Below are 15,472 nucleotides of genomic sequence, written 5' to 3' on the forward strand. Positions count from 1 at the left end.
CTGAAACAGGTCAGGATTTTGAGGGCGCATTCATGTCGGCAGATCGCCGCCTAGTGGCAACTCAGAGGAGCCGCGCGTGACCCACTGCGATGCATGGGGACTCTCAGAAATGTCTTTGCTTCGGGTGCAGCAGAGTCAAGCTCAAGACCCACATTGACACAAAAACCTGCCGTACAAGACAGGGCCTGATAGACACTTGAGTGAAAAAAAAAAACAGACGTGTGACCCGCAACCCCTTTTACCGAATACCTCTGTCAGTAGAGTGCACATGATACTCTGGGACTTAAATTCCTGGGCACTTCTGTAAACAAACACGGCTTGTGTTTCACCACTGCTGGCTTCAAAAACAATCAGCCAAAAAGTGACCGCGCTGGAGCTAGAGATCGGATAGCTGGGCACTGAGTGCCATCACCGCTGATGGCTTAACCGATTCGGTCTTGTGCAACAAATGCCTGCTGCTGTACTCGCATCCTCGTTGTTGTGCAGTGAATCTCGACGTCTCTTTTACCATCACCACCACATCAGCAGCAGGCATATGCCAAATTGTCCAGGTCAAGAGACGTGACATTTCGCACGATTTAAAATTCGTGTTCAACAACATAGCTGTGGAGGGGGCGGGGGGTAGGGACACGGGGATTACGATGCTCTGGTCGTCCCCATGACAGTTGGCGGGGTCAGGTCTGCTTCAACATTCCTCCGAGATGGATGAAATGAGTACCATCTTGTGGGACGTCACCATAGCAGTGGTCTTCAGCGTGGGGATGTTTGCATGTGCACCGCAATCTCAGGACCGCCGAGGGAAGATGGGGCACTGCCGCGTGCTCGTGTAATCGTCACCTTGACCTTGCACGTAACGCCACTGATAGAAGGCAACGGCGACTCGGATTTGAAGCTTTCGTGACTGCAAGGATTCATATTCTTAGGTTGTTTCGGTAAAGTCACGTAGGTAAAAAATTAAAATTAATACAAGTAAAATAAAAAATAAAATAAAAATCACGACGTTTCGGAGGCAACACAAACTTCCGTCTTCAGGTGGAACCGTCACAGCACGATAACTGTATCAAATAAGAGAAATTCCAAGAAACAGTATTTGTATATATACTGGTTGAGGGTGGGAGGAGCCAAGGTAGGCCCTGAATATTATTTTTGTGAGGTTCGGTGCGGCTGAAGCACGCTGTTAGGAATGAGCCTTTGTTGTGTAAACTAGGTGCGGATGCTGTAAAGGTGCGTGTAAAAGGGACTGAGCCTTTTTGTTATGTAGAGATGATGCGGCTGAAATCGCTGCCAGGAAATGAGTCTTTGTTGTGTAGAATGGTTGACGTCTCGGATTTTAACTTCGACGGACCAATGTTGTGCAAACCCCCCTACCCCCCCCACCCCCCTGTCATCTGTACACGTCGTGATGACACCAGGAGCACGGTCACGAAAGGCAGCCGGCGCACGTGTCGCAGACGACGCCTCTGATATTACAAGCGACAAAGACACCGTGACATCGTTGCCGACGAGTGGGATGAATGACCTTGTAAAGGGCACGACCGTTTTTGTATCGGCATATGTACCGCCGTTAACGCTACACGCAAAACACGCGTTCGCCTTTAAAGTGGAGTGCTCAGTCCGTGGCAGTGTACGGATATAATAGCGTTTGGAATAAGGTTCTTTGTGTGGTTATGACTTTAGTAACGATTTAAAAAGGATGTTTTAATAGCTGTATTTGGGGAACACAACAAAATTGCCGAATGTTCTCAAAGTGTAGCGCCTTTTAAACATTTAGTCGTGAGCCCGAGAAGGAAAATAACGAAATATGTATTACTTAACTCTTATATAATCCTAGATTTTTTTTTTAACGTGGCCAGGTGGCTCGGAGATCAGTGTGCTGAGCCTGCACCACTGACTGTGGACCAGAGGTCACTGAAAGGGATCTCGGAGATAACTCTGTAGTATCCACTTCCATGGGCCGATCTCCAACACGAAGGGTTGCGACTGCTCTCAGCGAGTTCCAAATGGAGATCTCATCTCGTGACAAGAGACAATCAGGATAATATTGAGGACAAGACAAAAATCGTGCTTGAAACGATAGATGTATTGTATATGTTTAGCTAGATGAGGGTTTACTTAGGTGCAAAGGAGTCTGTCAAAGGCACTGCCACAACAAGTCAACGTGTAAATGCCGAAACGCTGCATGAATAGTAACAACAACACTCATAATGCGCGAATAAAAGAATCTTCAAACATCATTATAACTCAATAAAGTAGCAATATCAAATTTAACTCCAAGTAAAGAATTGTGAATGCGAGTCGTGCTGCTGGTGCGGGCGTGTGCGCGCTGCCATGCTGCTTGTGTAGGTTGGGATGGTGCACAACTTTATATAAATCTTTTCACTGTCTGTGTGTACATATGCCTGCGTATGTGCGTGTCTGTTCTTGTGTCGGTGTCGTTTTTTGTCCGTTGCGTGCATGAGTGTGTGTGTGTGTGCAGCAGTGGCTCCACACACGAACCCGGCGACCCGAATTCGATTCCCGCTCACGGCCAACACCAGCGACGAGTATCTAAACCGGTTCTGGGCTTCCCCTAGGTCGACTCAGCCTCAAATTAGTACCTGGTGCGGTGTGTAAATATCGCCACTAGGGAGACAAAAGCGGCCGGGCGTGGTGTTGGCCACCCACCCCCTCGTGTGCCTTGCGCGCCTTCATAGGTGCTCGCTGACAGCACTTGCCCCAACAGTCTGTTCAGGCTATACGGGGGATCTTTGTCTTTTTTGTTGTCGCCGTCTCTTGTGTGTAGGTGTCTATGCATTGTGTGTATTCGTGTCTTTTTTCTCTGTGCGTGCATGCGTGCGTCTCGTGTGTAGGTGTCTGTGCGTGTCCGTCCGTGTGTATTCGTGTGTGTCGGTCTCTTTCTGCGCGTGCATGTGTGCGTCTCGTGTATAGGTGTCTGTGCGTGTGTATGTGTCCGTGCGTGTGTGTTCGTGTGTGTTCGTGTGTGTCGGTGTCTTTTTCTGTGCGTGCAAGCGTGTGTCTCGTGTGTAGGTGTCTGTGCGCGTGTGTGTGTGTTTATGCATGCGTGTATGTGCACATTAGTCGGGAGGCTTCGGCTGTCAGAGAGTGCAGGATTGTGCACGTGTGATCGCTTGCGTTTCTGGCTCATTCAATTTGTGCCTTTCTATAAATCCCATTAAGAAAGCTGGGCCGATTCTGTAGCACCCCACTACTGCAAGCGGTTTGACTAAATAATTAAACAGTCATACTCGGAGACAGGCCCATTAATCACGGCAGGGGTGGGGGTGGGTGGGCACGGTGGGGGGGGGGGGTTGGCGTGTGGGGGGGGGGCTGCCGTTATGCCCGCCAGCAAGCCACGCACGGCAGCCCGGGTGGGGGTCCCCTTCTCCGGCAAACAACAGCGGAGCAAAGTTTGACACGCGACGATTCATCACGCGCCTGCGCACGCTCCATTTTTCATCCCTCTGAATGGCTCGCAGGATGATGGAATGACGAGCCTAAAAAAACGGTTTTAATGATTTTTGTACGATAAAAGGTGCATTGTTTTGTTTAAAAAATTAGTTCATGTGCCGCCGCCGCCGCCGTCGTCGTGTGTATTATGGTGGGGTTTTGTTTGTTTGTTTGTTTAAATACACACGACTGTAAGACGCTCCTCGCTTCAAACATCCGCGGCCGTGGGACGTGCACGCAGCGGCGACTTTATGGGGGGGGGGGGGTGTGTTTGAAGTTTAAAGGTTGGGGCATTTGCTGCATTTCTACTTCGTTGTGTCCGTCGTCTGTTAGCGAAAGCTTCCGGTGCGGACGATGCGCCGCGGGTTGTAATAAAATCGTCTCCACGTTCCTTAAGTGCGCGTGTTAAACACAACACGCGCCAGTGCCTCCCCCGCGCATGAAACTCCACGAAAAAATGCTGTAGCCGTCGTAATACAGAGGAGGAAAAGATCAACCATGGAGGCACCGACTTTAACAAAATGTTCAATATTTTACGTAGAAAAAGTAAACAATTACACATTCTTCTAATGGTTAACATTTTCAATGGAATGGCATTTTAAACCTTTAAAACTGCTATTCAACATAAATCCTGTAAGTATGCGGTTAAGAGTCAGGTGAGATTCCATTTTCGTTACACAAATATACATGGGGTTCTATCATAATAACTCGCATTCTGAGCCGCAAAGACATCGTACTGCACCTTACGCAGCGTGTTTTGTTTTTCAATTCGTACATTCGAATACAAACGATATTATGAAAATATAAGAATAGGTTTTACCTTTACGGGCAATAAAACGGGTGTTAAGGTGTTCAAACACCAAATAGAAACCTTTTGCAAGGAATCAAGTCTGCGTTAACCACACGTACGTGTGGTTAACGTGCTAACAAATATGCTCTGATAATATAATAATTGATGCATTGTCTTTGAAACTGATTGGCTTCCACCAGCGGACGGCCTTCTTTATGGCCTCGATTCACCAGTGTATGCCCTGAGAACACCAAAAGTCGAACAGTACAAAGACAATGCACGTATCAGAGCATCTTTAGCTCGGGTGAACAGCTATATATACAAACGACATTAATTGCATGATGACATAATGCATTGCAAAATCCCAGTTCTCTGTCATTCCATCACAGTGCGTCCTCCACGTGCCACAGTCTATGTTGCGAGAAGCTTCTACTTGGCCTTTGGAAAGGAAAATATATTTTTTATACCGCGTGTGTGAGCCCATCCAGACGACGGGTTTCTCCTTTTCAAGGCAGACCTCGATTGCAACTTTAAATATAATAAATACAGGAGCCAGTAGAGAGCATCGCACAGTACAAGAGTTGATAGTCAACCGCCATGAACAAACAGTGTTGCATCGGTGAAGAATGTAACACCGGAACACACCAACACACATCAAGTGCAAACACGATATAGACGTGGTGGAAGGCAATGGTCATGGAGGATATGTACTGTCCCTGCAATGAATCCTGGACATCTGTAAAAATAATGGACATTTGTCCATAAGAGGTTTCTTGGGTTAGATCACATACATATTTTTTTAGGTTAGATTGCGTAAATATTTACGCACTCTAACCCCAAAAACTCTATTATGGATATTGGTCGCGAAAGCCTACGTGTTAAATGGACATCTGCGAAACAGCTTTATAGTTCATCGGATTCCTCCAGTATAACTCTGATTCCGAATCCCATTGATCGTAGGAAACTGATCAAAGTAAGAATATTTCATGGCTGCAAAGGAGCTGCTATGTAAAGACCCAAAGAGTGTAGCTGCTATATAGTTCCGGATTTATAAAGCATCACCCAGTCCGGCATAGACTGATCATGCGAGACGTAGACTGTATTTTGCATGTCCTCGGTTGCGATGTATTTAAATCTGGTTTAACTTGAAAAATAAAGTTATTATAAGTAAACAATTTCACAGTGTCGCTGTACAACATTACGACCCCAGCGATCCTGCAGAATCTGAAAAATAAACGACCAACTGTGTTGCGAATCACGAGTGTTCGTTGTCCGACGGAGAGACCGGGCTCCAGTTGGAGAATGTCGAGGGGGGGGGGGGGTGAGTCCCTGGCTCGAGGATGTGCCGGTCCATCCCCCCATTGAGCAAGGCAGACTCTGGCCTGAACGCAATACTGCAACAACGCACCGGGTTTCACTCTCGTTGCGAATCATCAGTCGAGTATGATCACGCTTGAGTCATCATCGTGTGCACTCACTGCTTCGTGGTCCAGTGGCTATTGTAAAGAACTTGTTGTACAGGTCGTGAGTCACACGGATCATTTAATTCCATTTCCCGTGTTACAACAGAAGATTCACATTGTGGTTATTGCAGTACAGCAACAAGTTTTATTTTAACTTGCAGGACAAACATAAAAAACCATGCGTTACCAATATCCTTTTGAAATTGTCATATTTTACCAAAACGGTTAGTAAATTCCAGTGAAGAAGCGTTTGAAAATACTTTGGATGTATTCTATATCAATCACACTCGCCGCGGTGACGAGATGTTAACTACCTCGCCTTGCATGCAGGAGATTGTTGGGTTCGATCCTAACCCGACGCCTGCCGTACATTTGGAGTCTGCATGTTCTCTCCGCGGTCGCGTGGTTTTTTTTTCCCCCACAGGTCCTCCGTTTTTTTTTCTCTCCTTTAGAATCAACATGCGTTTAAAGTATTTGGCTGCTATACATTTCCACGTGATAAGCCACTTGGAGCTATCATCTGTGGACAGGTTTGCTTCTGAAACAGAGCTATACAGATCAATGGGGCCTTACCTGGTAAAATAAAATAAAACGTTTTTTTTTTATCTAAAGTGTCATGTTGTCTCCCTGCTCTAATTAGCCACGTGATGTCGCTTATATTCATTGGTGACCCAAAGGAAGTAAACGGAATTCCACATTCCAATGACAGTGTTCTGCCTAGCCACAGGACAATTGCTGTTAACATCCACAAAAGTGGAACTTATTCTATCGACGCCTGGAGACACGATGGGCTGAAATCATAATTGTTTCAGAAAAATGTGACATCAAGGGCGTTTGAGGCCAATTCAAAAAGTTTTAATTGCATGAACACAATGTTCAACGTGTCATATGTATAACAGGAGTAACATGTGGGGCTATGTTGTCAAAAATAGGCACTGCTACAAAAAATAACTTGTTATACTGTACTATGCTCGAATGTCTACGCATCCTGCCTTCACAAACCGCGACAGACCAGTGTAAAGTGTGGTAAATATCCCCCACGACCTCCTCCGGAGCGAGGGCAGGTCATCGTCCAGCAGCGAATTGACAAAAAGGGGCCGTTCGTGCGTGTGTGCGCGCGCGCGCACGAATCACAACGCAGAATCGGAGTGCTGGTGGCGGTGTGACCCAGGGGGCTATTAATGCTCGTGTCAGATCACTGAGCCAGCACTGCCGAGTTCCGAGGTTCGGGCCCCAAGTGGCCACCCGTGGCAATAATGTTTCTCGTGACGGTCTCGACCCAGCCACCAGTGACTGCGGATTTATTTTTTTGCACCGAATTCGTTGTGGCGAATGTTGTGGTCGCGATGTAAAGGGCGAACGGATATGTATAGCAGCAGCTGAATGTAGAGCCTGACAGATTGCATTGTTTTGGTGGAGGGAAACCCACTGAAAACGGCTGCGTGATATATCTTCCAGGTTTCGTTTCCCAAGATTTACAATTTACATTGTTTTTGTACAGATGCGCCATTGCTCCACGCCTTGGCTCTGGTGATGCAGTTGTGACGCAACGGCTGGAAATCAATTTTCCAAATGCATTATAGCAGTCCAGCAGTTGTTGTAGTGTTCAAAAAGATGTCGTTGTCATAAGTGTGGCTGTACCGAGAGGTTAATTTAAAAGCGGATTTAAAAAATGTATTATTTTAAGCCTTCTGCGAATGTAACCACCAACAACGACCACCAAAACAACTACTGTGAAACGTCACGAATCATTTTTAGAAATGCCCTGATAGTTTGTTACACAGCAATACGATAACATATTACGTGCAAATAATTGTACTTTTAAAACAATAATAAACTAATTGGTATTTTTAAACATTACCATGTATATAGCCTGTGCTGTTATTTACTGGGCTTATCACCTATATTGGGCCATTTATTTAACTTTAAAAAAAATACACGTGATCAAACGTTCAGTAAATATACCCAAACAGGCCAATCCGTTTCAAAGTCAATGCACACATTATTATCAAAGCATGTTCGCTTGCACGTTTTAGCATTTGCGTGGTTAATGCAGACTCGGTGCCTTGCCATCGGTGTCCATTTGGTGTTTGAACATCTTAACACCTCCTCTATTTTTGCCGGAAAAGATAAAGACTTATAAATTTTTTCATTACGTTGATAAAGTACTGCCAAAAAAATATGACCCCATGTGTATATATATATACACCAGGGACACGATTTTTTGGGCGGCCAAGTAAAAGTAGTTAAATCACCGCACAGAGAAGGCACAAGAACAAAGTTCTACAGACCAACCCTGCCCCGGTGCCTGCCAAAAGCACTCACAACGCCAGGCGATATTTATTGGAGACGGGAGAGGAGGGGGGAGGAATCCTGAAGGCTGCAGCAAGATAGTGACAGAGAACTTGGCAGCGAAAATCGCTTCCCCGTTCAAAAATAATAAAACAAAAGTCGATTGGGTGCCCATAAATATTTCATACAAGACAAATGGCCGGTCTCATGAATGGCGAGGGTTGTCACTTTTGAGCACTCATGAGCAATCTGAGGATGGTCTCAGCACGGCTGGGCCACTCAGACGAAACCGTTTTTTGGAAGACGCGTGCAATATGAATTAGATTAGATGTGTGTAAATTGCTATGACCCCCCCCGCCCCCCCCCGCCCCCCCCCCCGCCCCCGAAGTCATACGCGGTTTCAATTTAAGACTTTCATTGTTAACAAAATTAATGTTACTTTAAATTCAACGACAACTCGTTTTATTTTTTGTGTTGATTTAATAATTATACGCAGTTTAATAGGTTCACCACCTTCGTAGTTTGCGAAGCCAAAAGATAGGTTAAAAATGTTACGTCAAATATTTGGCTACATTAACGCACCGATATATAGAGATCGTCGTTTATTACACTCGGGCTATGGATTCAAACAAAGAACATAGCACAGTGGCTTTTCATTTATTTACATTCGGACACCAGTAATTTTATTTTATGAAAACATTAAAATTTAATACGTACGTATTTTCCTGCTCACAGGATATAATATTGAATTTAAAAAATCCTATCATTGGCAAGACGTTTATAATGGGCTGTGCAGGACCGGTGTGTATATTTTTCGCTTGGACTGTGCGACACTTATATTGCACCACATACATTAGGGTAATGTATCTATTCTGCAGCTCCCCCACCTTAATTTCTCTTTACAATTCCGTGAAGCAGAAGAGACAAGGCTCTGCAGCGGATGGAACGGGGTGTGCGCACGTGCGGTAAGCTCACATTCGCATGTAATTTATAGTTTAGAGGACATTACAATACAGTACATATAATTTACTCATACCATTCCATCAATGGATATATGCTGTAATTAGCTTAACATTTGGCAAACTGTAGATTACGGTAGCGATGGGTGGTGCGTTTTATGTCAGTGTTAGAAGGCAAACAGCTCCACTCTGGCAGTGTTACCTCTTTCACACATTGAGCCATTTAGCAATTGCTGCAATGTAATCACAATTATTTAACATAAATTGCATCAGGGGGGTCTTCAACAAGCAGTGGATCGGTCAAGTGCTGTAAAAATATATACATTATACACGGTAAAGTTAGAAATGTATCAAATGGGCCGTGTGTATTTACACAATTGTGTTTATTGTTCTGCAATGATATGGGTGCGATGGTTGAAGGCCTTCCATGCCATGTTAGGTGTGGAGTAATTTTAAGATTATTTGGCTGCTATACATTTACACGTAATAAGCCACTTCGTTGAGCTATCATTTGTGGCCAGGTCACTTCTGAAAAAGAAGCTAATAGCTCAGTGGGCCTTACCTGGTTAAATAAAAGAAATGTTTAGTTGTATTTTGTGATTTGCTTACCTTCCCTATACTTTTCACTCCTATCGTGTTTTTGCATTGTTTGTTATTGTAATTTTTTGACCCGCTCCTACTGGGCATCTGTGAAAAAAATATTTGCAGCTCATCGGACTTCTCCAATATAAATAAATACGATTCTGAACCGTACATCACCACGCTGGCCATTGCAGGTTAGGGAAGTTAGGTCCCGGACCGTTAGCCACATCAATGATTCAAACTCAGGTCACTCTCTGCGTTCAAAATGCAGTACCACCAACACAATTTTCATTTTACCGTATTTCCATATTACACGAACAGTAGTTTTTTGTACGTGAATTAAAAATCCTACAATATTACAAGTGTAAGGAGAGTAGACACAATTTTTTTTATGCAGTGTATTGAAAACCCGTACTGTGTTCTGAACTCTGCTGCTTCTACAGCAACATGGCAGCTCCATCCCAATTCCATTGCCTTCGCAACTCGGGGGCAGTGGTCACACACGAAGCGCGAACACACCGACAAAGATCCCCCGTGTAGCCTTGACATACTGTTGGGGCAAGTGCCGTTAGCGAGCACCTTTGAAGGCCGGCACGGCACACGAGGGGGTGGGTAGCCAGCACCACCACGTGCACAACCACCATCACAGCACACTCGTCGTAGCTGCAGTGTCACTAACAGGGGCAGTCACTCGCAGAAGACCCCGTGGGGTATTCGGCACTGGAGCGTTTGTCGCCATGTCCCTGCGGTCCGGCCCGCGGGGTGATGCAGGTGAGCACAGAGTCTGCTGCGGAAAAGGCCGGGAACCGATTTCACGCGTTTAGATTATTTAGCTGCTATAAATGTCCTCATACGCCGCTTCGTTAAGCTATCATTTGTGGCCCGGTCGCTTCTGAATAAAAGTTTATATTAACGTGTTTTAGTGTTTTGCTTATCGCTCCTATACTTTGCACTCCTATCGTGTTTTCGTATTATTGGTGTAACTTACTGCTGGACATCTGTAGCACAAAGAGCTTAATGTATCAGATTCCTCCAGTCTAAATCAAGATTCTGATTTTGACTCTTCCCACCACCGGCTGCGTTCGCCGGCCAGGCGGAGTGGTCACGTGTTCTGGCTGCCCGTGCCTCTGTTCCAGTGAACAACTCCCCTGACAAATGAGGGCACGTGAACCCACTTTGGCCACGAGGTGGCGGCGTCGACCAAAAAGACACAGACAAAGAATCCCGTAATGGCCCAATACTGTTGGGGCAAGTGCTGTTAGCGAGTAGCACACCTATGAAGACCGGCACGGCACACGAGGGGGGGGGGGGTGGAGTGGGTGGCCAACACCACGCCCGGCCGCCTTTGTCTCCCGAGTGACGATTACACACCGCACCAGGTAAACAATGAGGCCGAGTCGACCTAGGTGAGGTCCAAGACTGGTTCAGATAAATCGTTACTGGGTTGTTGGCCGTGTAGCGGGAATCGAACCCGGGTGGCCAGGTTCGTAGCGCAGCGCGATCACCGCTCCCCACCCTGGCGATGGCGCTCCGCGTCTCCGCGTTCTCTCCGCACGAAACTTGGCCCACTGCCGGGTGCTGTCCACAAGACGGCGCCGCTGAACCTCCAAGCCGAATCAGCTCACATCAGAGGTCGCAACCGGGTACCCGATACCCGTACCCTACCCGATACCCGGCTACCCGTACCCAGCCGGGTACGGGTACCCCTTTGCGACCCTGGTGCGGCCGGGTACGGGTACGGGTAGGCCGTGAGTCACCGGTGAGTAACTGTTTGTCACTCATTTCGGGTAGCGTACGGGTACCCATACCCGGCCGGGTACGGATACGGGTAAGGAATCAAAATCCGTTGGCGACCTCTGGCTCACATCGCGCTGTCCACGGACGCGCCCGGGACCCCCCCCACACACACCTCGCACCGACGCTCCACCTGTAGACCCCGGCGCGTCCTATGCCCAGGAATCCATCCCACAACAACGGCCGCCGTCTACCACGAAATATGTTTGTGGCTATCCACACATACTAAAGGGGCCGTCTAAAAATGACGGCACGCACCTGGGGGGTGGGGGGGCGGGTCAGACATTTGTGACGATGTGTGACAAGGGGGGGGGGGGGTTGAGAAATGTGACGTCACATCAAAATGCGCAACATTAAATAAATATAGAATTGTTATAACACTAATTGTTATAACACTCCAACAACATCAGAGTGCAGCGCCACATTAAATACGCACTACAATGACAATAGTTTAAAGCGATTTGAAGCATGTTTTATTTAAAAAAAAAATGAAAATATGATTTTGGGGGGGGGGCAGAGCTTTGTGACGTCATATTTGAGGGGGGGGTCTGACTTTTTGTGACGCCGTGTGACGAGGGGGGGGGTCAAAAATCGTCCAAAATCGCGTGACGTCATTTATGGACGGCCCCTCAGGGGACATTTACAGCGATACACACTCCGTGACTCCTGACGCGGTCATCTGGATTGGCCACCTGAATGTGAAATTGCAGTTGCTGCTCTGCATCGACATCAGCCAAACAAAAGACAAGTGGCGGTGACGTCACCATGGCGCTTGTGCCAGGCTAGGTACACCGATACACGGTTGGCTACGTACGGGGCGAAATAACTTCAACATACGTGACGCATCGAAGGCCCGCTGGCATGTCATGGAACAGACCGAGGTGACATGGGTTGTCCGACTGAGATGACTCCTTACGGAGACCACAGTTGCGATGGTTAATCCAAGGGAGTTTATAACACCTCGTGTTTCCCTGGACTCGCGCTCTGGAAGCTCACCATGTCGGGACGAGTCGGGCAGGGCACGAGGAACACAACCCGTTCGTCAAGCACGCATGCCGATTTGCAACAATCTACTGCCGAATGAAGGCCTCCCCCGCTCCGTGTAGGTCACGTGGGTTGTTTGACCATACTTCATCCCGCCGGTGAGCCGTGGGTTGGTTACAGGGGATGGGGAAGGATCGCGTAAGATGTCACGCGCCACTGATGTGAGTCACGGTGGCGAGATGTTAACTACCTCGTCGGATTTACACCATTGGAACCTCATTTGGCAATAAAAAATATGAAATTTTTTTTTTACCCGTTTTACCCAGATAAAAGGGTAAAAACAATTATAATACCTCGCCGGATATAAGAGAGGACGTGGACTCGACCCCGACGCTTGTCGATTTGGAGTTTGCATATTCTCTCCGTGGTCACGTGGATTTCTCTTCGGGGCCTCTGGTTTTTTTCCTTCTACATTGAGAAACATGCGTGTAGAATATTTTGGTTGCTTTAAGAGTTCTACGTGTTGATCCACTTTGTTGAGCTACAATTCGTGACCAGGTCACTTCCGAAAAAAAAGAGCTATTATAGCTCACCGGCCCTTAGCTGGTACAATTAAAATTGTCGGGTTTTTTTGTAGCCGTGGCTGGACAACCGACTCAGGACGCCGGACTCAACGCGCAGTAACGCCAACCACTGGCCTCATCGCTCCCTCCAATACCACTCTAAAATAAAAATGGCAACATTATTACCAAGTCTTGTGGGGACACTTTCCCTAAAATTATTTAGCCCGCTTTAAAACACGTGTGAATAGGCAACCCAAACCGATTGGCCAGGTGAAACTAAACTTCCCAAATAAAATACCCGTTACCAATGCGCTGCTGTGTTCATGTATTTATTTACGCAAAGCCTTTCAAGCAAGTGACAATCCTACAAGGACAGAAATATTGCAACAAATATAAATTATGGAGGCAGGTGACAAAGCCGTGACACCTGGAACACCCAGCGAGCGGGTCACGAGATGCGTGGAGCTCATGCGAAAGCGCAGCACTGACAATAAACACGTCCTGCCTTATAACCCTGCACGTGCATTGTATATATGTCGACTGTATTCTGAACTTATTTTGCACCGTACGTAGCCAACCGTACTAATCGGAGGTGCGGAGGAGGGGGGATAAACTAAAACACAAAAATCCGTTCTGAAGAAGTGCATTTTCCCCAATCTAGAATGAGTTTTCAATCGAGATTTACAACGATTCAGCGTGTGGCCGTTCTCGCTGGTCCGTTACAACCAGCGTGGTCGGGCAAATTGCCAGAGTTGTGAAATCGTCCTCCAGCCTTGGGCATCGTTGACCAGGTGGTGCGATGTCACCAATGTGGGCCCACAGGCAGTGCCGTATTAAGCTAGTGTGGGGCCTGTAGCATATGTTATAAAGGGGCCGTAAAATATATATGAAGACACGCATTTTTAAACTTGCATAGTAATTGTAGTTTTTCATTTGCTATATAGCCAGATAATACGAGAAATCGCTAACCTTAAACATCCAGTCGTTCATACAAGTTAAAGGCGGTATAGTACTATAGTAATAGAGCAAGTGTAGAATCACCGAACCGGAATTGATAGCTTGAAAGCATTTAGCGCGGGGCCGTGGAAAGTGCCGGGCCCGTAGCTACATACGTAGCTACTTTTGCTCCGAGGATAATCCGGCACTGCCCACGCAGGTGAGCGGGGCAGGAGAGCGGTAACGTCGCAGGGCTCAGACGGCGCCGTGTTGAGCGGGCGTCGATTACCAGCGGCGGAATTGATCACGGCGGATACACTTCACTTTTGCTCGTTTATCACCACGCGATTTGGTCGGAGAGACATTACAGATTGACCTCGATGTCAACGTCTCACAGCTGCTTAGTACAACAACAATAATGTACTTGCACTGCCCCACACGCGTAATTAACAAGACGCGCGCGCGTCCCGAGCGTGGCCTCTGCGCGTCGACTTGTCAGCGGGTGAAGACCGGGGAATGATGAATCCGTTAACGAGCGATCCGCTATGACGAACGCAGAAAACAAAACACCCCGGTGGCAATCGCTGGCGAAAAGGTTGGGGGCCAAGTGTAATCATTTCTCGCTGTCACCGAGGACTGTCTTCACAGCAGACCGCTACGGGTCACTCTGGGTATACGAGGCCCTTGCGGTCATCTGCCGCAGGCCTCCAGACACGGTGCATACACAAACCATCTCGCACCCCGACGGTCCCCATTCTCGGTCGACCAAGTCGTCATCACCCTCCCCCCCCCCCTGGAGACGATAAGTACCGAGTAGTACAAGAGGTCGGCTACCTGCGGCTCTCGCACGCAATGCGGCTCTTGAAACGCAGAGTTGATTTTGTTTGACCGAATTTGAAAATGCCTCCGCTTGTTATTTTGGTTGCCGACCCCTGACTTCGTGGGGAAGCCAAGTCGTTGTCCAATGGGTACACTGGTGGACCCCATCATATGTAGGACCGACCACTTCCACCACCGGCTCGGCACCAGGGTTAGATGGGTGCCGAGACAGTCGAGAAAATACTACTTTTCAAAGTCAACATTTTACAGAACGTACATCAGTACCAATAGATGTACACCGTGGGTGGGAAATTCGGTTGAGGCAATTTTCATTCACTAAAGTCAAATTGTTGAGTTCCTTCCCACTGTATGCACCGCACTTGGGAACAAAGTAGAGACCTGTAAAATATATATATATATCACTGCGTACCTGTACAAGGTATGAATCGACTCGGCCTGTAGAGCCCTACACCCATAACCCAATAAATCCATGTTAACACATTCAACCGAACCTTTAAAAACGGATGTATTAGCGATCCGTTCACGTTTCCTACGAGTAAAACAAAACAAGTTCCCCTGCGGGTGCTACGTTGATTACCAACAGCGCAGGATCATCAGATGCGGTGACGGCATGGGGAGAACCCATCCAGAGGCGGGGGGATTGCCCATGGCTGATGCGTGGTGAAAACAAGCAACTGGTCAAACAGGCCCGGCGTGTATATCGCGAGCAGCCCACATCATTGCCGAATGCTCAGCCAAGAAGCAGTCACACTTTGTTGGACTGATAATTAATCATCGCGATCCTAAGCAGAAATCATGTTTTTTGGCCAGTATACTTATGAA

The sequence above is a fragment of the Lampetra planeri genome, chromosome 9, assembly GCF_965212315.1.
Source record: "Lampetra planeri chromosome 9, kcLamPlan1.2.h2, whole genome shotgun sequence".
In the NCBI taxonomy this organism is placed as follows: Eukaryota; Metazoa; Chordata; class Hyperoartia; order Petromyzontiformes; family Petromyzontidae; genus Lampetra; species Lampetra planeri.